Raw genomic sequence first — 4,942 nt, 5'->3', positions numbered from 1 at the left:
ACCCCCTCTGGGAGCAGAGTGCGTTGGCCGCAGGCAGGCTGGACGGTCCGCCCCGAGGGGACCCGGCTGCTCTGACTTGAGGGGAGGGGAACGTTTGGGGACAATGCCAGGCCCTGTCTACGGGATGCCAGTGCAGGGGTGTGGAGAATGCCGTCTTTGGAGAATTCTGGGATGGGTGAGGAACGTGCGCTGGACCGGTCTGGGGCGGAGGTGGGCCTTGCGGTGGCCCCGAACACGGTCCCCACTCTGATTGGCTGGCAGGGCAGGGGCGGGAATTGGGGGCGGGGCCACCCCAGTTAGAAAAAGCCCGGGCTAGGGCCGGAGAGCAGGGTGTGGGAGGGGGTGGTGGGTGGGGTGGGATGGGGGGCTTCGGGGGAAACTGGGGAAGCGGGGGTGCGGAGGGGTAACCAGGGAAGCGGGGGCACCGGGGGCAACCAGGGGAAGATGGGGACAGGGTGTGGGGAGCTTGAGTGGGCCAAGGATCACCTTGGAAATCTGGAGTCTGGCAGGAGTGGCCGAGGGTTGAGGGACCGGCTTGGGCAGGGCTGGTGGGCACCTGGTGGGAGTGTGGCATGGGGTCCCAGGTGTCTTGCGGTCTGGGTGACATCGGCATGGCATGCGGTGGGCCCAAGCTGGGCACGTAGAGGGCAGAGGGGGGAGCCAGACATTCATCCCGGTCAGTTTTGGTTTTAGGTCGTGGCGGCTGGTGGACGAGGGGAGCTGGCGAGGGGTTCGCCCGGGACCTGGGGCAGTTGGGCTGTAGCTGGCAGCTGTGGGTAAGTGAGGCAGCGGCCTGTCGGCCTGGCGAGTCCCTCCCTCCCCGAGCCTTGCTTTGCCGGCCTTCCGCAAGTGGGAGGCGGCAGGGAGCAAGGAGCGGTGAGGGGACGCGGCTGGCCTCCCGGCGGGTCGGCAGGACGAAGGAGGGCGGTCAAGACAGGTGACATCGTCTCAGGGGGAGCTGAGACTGCGCAGGCTGGTGGGGGCCGTGTGCCCTTCCCAGGTAGAGCGAGCATTTCAAGAGCGCGGGCGGGAGATGAGGCTGGGCTGCCAGCGAGGGAGGGACAGGTGGCCGAGGGGGTCCAGCTTGCGGGGGCCCAGGCCCCGGTCGGACAGGATGAAGTGGGGACTCAGGACACAGCAGGGTCCCCAGCCGTCACTACATCTCACCCACTGAAATTCATTTAGGAGAAGGCATAGGAGCGGCTCCAGCACGGGCCTCCCAAGGCCCATGTCGGAGCCTCGAGGGCAGGAGAGCGGGAAAGAAGGAGTGGTGCGCGGGGAGACCCGCAGAGGGACGTCACCCGGAGGGAGCGGCGGCTGCAGGTTTGGGCTCCAAGGACATTTCTGCAGCAAGGAGGCTGCTGTGGGCCCGGCCTGCAGGCGACCGTTCCACGTGGCACTGTGACCCAGGTGCTGAGTGGAGAGGTGACACTTCATGCCTCCCTGCACAGCCCCTGGGTGTGGTATGACAGACAGACAGCATCCAGGGGAGTCAAGGGCACTGGCGAGGTCGGACTAGGTGAGGAGGTTGGGGTGGAGTGAGTGCGAGCTCTGGTGGGGGGTCCGGGCGCAGGCAGGGGGAAGAGCGGGAACCTGGCGGCAAGCCGGCGGGGGCACTGGCCTCCAGAGCCCGAGGCCAAGGCGGGCCTCTGCGGGCAACGATGGAGCAGGGATCGGTGCCTCCCGGCTCAGCCTGGAGACGAGGGTGAGTGCCCAGCCCACTGGCATGCCCGACGTCCCCTGCCCCAGCCTCTGTGCCCACTCACCGCCTTGTTCACGTGCCTACGGCCAGGTCTCCAGGACGGGTGACGTGCCCTCCAGCCACCGAAGGCCGGCGCGAGGCTGCGCTCGGAGGGACATGACATGGTCTGGTGTGACGGTGAGGATGGACGTGATGCCGTCCGGCCTTCCTGGTAAGCACAGGGGTAAGACACGGCCCCTCCAGGCCAGCCGTCCCGCATAGCGTCCCTCACGAGCACTCTTTTCCCACAGAACATTCTAGGCTGGCCCGCGGGTGTCAGAACACCTATAGGTTTCACTCCTTGGCCTTCCCGGAGGAGTCCACACACTGCTGCTCTCTGGACCTCTAGAACCCTCACATCGACAAGGTGAGGAGGGGCCTGGCGGCCGCGGGGAGCAGGCCACGGGCGCAGGGGTTGGGCGCTGACTCTCTCCCGCCCTGCAGAGATGGTGCTACCCAGCTCACGCCTGGGCCTTGGAACCGGGACTTCTTCAAGTCCTTCTAGCTCTGACTCAAGAACATGCTGCATTCTGGAACCACTTCACGACCCGACTCAGGAATCGGCTCCGGAAGGTGAGCGCGGGCCCCTGTTCCAGAAGCTTCCCCGGCGGCCCTGCGTGGCCACCACACAGTTGCTTGTCGCTCCGTCTCTACAGGTGAAGCTCAAGGAGCGAGAGCAGCCTGACAGCACCACCGTCAGCACGAGCCCCGCGGCGATCGTCACCCCCGCGTGGCAGCGTCATCTCCGCGGCCACCCTGCCGTGGCCAGGCCACCACCAGCCGCCACGCCCAACGCCCCTCACCCGCCTTCTCTTCTTCCTTTCCTCTGTTCTCTCATTTCCTTTCTTTGCTTTCCTTTGTGCCCGGGACGCGCAAAGCCGCCATGACTCTGTTTCCCTGCCCCTTCCCTACTCAATTTGCACTAAGTCGTTTGCACTGGTCTGGAGTCATGGAACCGGCCCGAGTCCCCGAGTGAGTGTGCGAGCCGACTGCTGCGTGTGCCTGGCCTCTGCGGCCTGCCCTGCACCCTGCGCCCTCCTGCCATCCACCTTGGGGGGCTGCCTGGGTGCAGCCGTGTGTGGGAGGCCCCAACCCCCCTCGCCTGGTCTGGAAGCTCCTGGCACCGAGCAGACCTCATGCAGCTCCGCTGTAGAGCCCCTCGCCTGTGCCCCTCCCCACCGGGGCTTCGCCAGAAGCCTTGGCCTCATCAATAAATACAGTTACAGCAATTTGTCTCAGGGACTCTGGAATCCGAGCTGTTTGCCTGGGGGGTGGGGGGCGCCTTGGGCTGGGGGAGGTGGGCACGGGGGGGGGGGGGGGCACAAGGGGGGGGACATGAAAAAGGCACATGGGGAACGAAGAATGGGAAGGGCGGAAGGTGGGGAGGGGCACGGGGACAGAGCGGGAGTCACAGGGCAGGGAGGGGCACAGGGATGAGGTGAGGGGAGGCACACAGAGGGGGAGGGGACATGGTGAGTGCACATGGGCTGAGAAGTCGTTATGGCCTATGGCCGAGGAGGATATCATGGGGGGGGGGGGGGAGGGAGGGCGTATGACGGGGGGGGGGGTGGGGGGGGGGGGGGGAGAGGGGGGGGGCGAGGGGGGGGGGCCCAGGGAGGGGTCTGTGGGGCCAGGGCCCCTGCAGGGAAGGGAGGGGGTGGGGGTGGCTGAGGGAGTTCTCAGCAATGGGAGAGAAGCCAGACAACACCAAGGCTCCCTCAGCTTGGTCCTGCCCCTCTAACTGGCTTAGGGACGACACCCCTGGGCTTCCCTGCACCCCGGGCCCTAGACCCCTAGTCTAGGGGATTCGTTTGCAGAATCACCCCAGGGGAGTGGGCTTGCCACGTGAGAGGGCCCTGCAGCCCAAGCCTGGAGGGCTGGAGGCTGTTGTCTGGAGGGGCGGGCAGGACTGAAGCCCCAGAGAAGGGCAGTGGGGGAGGGGACACGTCCTGCTAGGGTCTGGCCTTGGCTTGCTAGTGAAGCCCCAGCAGCTTGGGGTTGGAGTACCTTTCTGGGATAGCAGCCAGTCGGGGACCCCAAGCTCATAACCCTGTGGCTCTGGGCTTGTAGATGCTGGGAGCGTGCGGGAGCAGCTTGTGGAAATGAGGCTGGGGTCCATGGCCCCTTCCCCAGCCAGCTGAGGAAGACCAGATGGCAAAGGCCTGAGAACCCGCCTCCATGAGGAGGTCTTCCCTGGGCCCCTGACTCTGTGCCCATGGTGCCGCCCCCACACGCTCCCCTCCAGCCTCCCACTGTCCTTGCATGTCTGGGACCCCCACTCTTCCCACCAGACCCGTCTTGGGGACCAAGAGCAGGGCTTCCCTGGCCTTCTGGTACGCCACATTAGGCGGGTGGATGCTAGGGAGCAAGGCGGCAGGCGGGGCCTTGTGTGGGGCCCTCCGGTCTCCCCAGCCCCTCCGCCAGCCCCCGAGGCACCCTGGGCCATGGGCAGTGCTCAGGGACGTGCGGCTGTGGTGGTCTCCAGGCCCCCTGGCCCGTGAGATGAAGGAACACATCCCTTAGGTATCGAGTGCGGTCTGTAAACGGCCATTAGTATAAACAGCCCTTTCTGCTGGAGCTCTGCGCACCCGGGGCCAGCTTCCCGGGTGGTGAGGGACAGTGGTGTGACCAGCGGCAGTGGCCCCAGGGTTGGGAGAAGGCAGGGGGATGCTCTGGGGAAACATGGGAATCGTGGGGAGCCATCCTTTGAGCCCCCAAAGGCGGTGGGGCCAAGGCCTGGGTACTGTGGTCTTCTGTCACCTGGCGGTGAGTCACAGCCACACTTGCACCCTGACCTGGGCCCCCAGGGCTGGGAACCTAGTGCATCTGGTCTGGAATGCAGGAGGGTGAGGTCGCCCCTTTCCACACCCACCTGGGGGAGAAGGCTGGGGGCCCCTAGTGCCTGGGCCTGCCTCTGTCCCCTCTGGGCTGCCCACATCCGTGCCCCTTGACCCCTCTGAATGCACAGAGGGGCCCACCTCGGGCCTGGCCCCCACCCACTTGCTCTGCTCTGGAGCAGGCTCTGGGGCCACGTGCAGGGAGGGCCCTGGGGCCAGGGAGTGCAGGGGAGGTGAGGGGTGGCCTGTCCTCTGTCCCTGTGGGCTGGACCTAAGCAGCTGGGGCAGGAGCCACAGGCCAAAGCTCTGCAAACAGGCCTTGAGCCCCCGCCTCGCCGGGGGGGGGGGGGGGGGGGGGGGGGGG

The 4,942-nt window shown here is 66.7% G+C and overlaps 1 long non-coding RNA gene across 1 annotated transcript; it reads left to right on the top strand.

Moving 5' to 3' along the window:
- Nucleotides 1-500: 500 nt before the first annotated feature.
- On the top strand, nt 501-2,938 carry LOC111149978. The gene is made up of 5 exons (XR_002640783.1): nt 501-1,705; nt 1,793-1,913; nt 1,993-2,108; nt 2,186-2,314; nt 2,398-2,938. It is a non-coding gene; the product is annotated as an uncharacterized LOC111149978 (long non-coding RNA).
- Nucleotides 2,939-4,942: the final 2,004 nt, after the last annotated feature.

Source organism: Enhydra lutris, unplaced genomic scaffold, assembly GCF_002288905.1.
Source record: "Enhydra lutris kenyoni isolate GAN:26980312 unplaced genomic scaffold, ASM228890v2 scaffoldscaffold22, whole genome shotgun sequence".
Taxonomy (NCBI): Eukaryota; Metazoa; Chordata; class Mammalia; order Carnivora; family Mustelidae; genus Enhydra; species Enhydra lutris.
The sequence above is the reverse complement of the archived record's forward strand: the minus strand, read 5'-3'. Positions and strand labels throughout refer to the sequence as shown.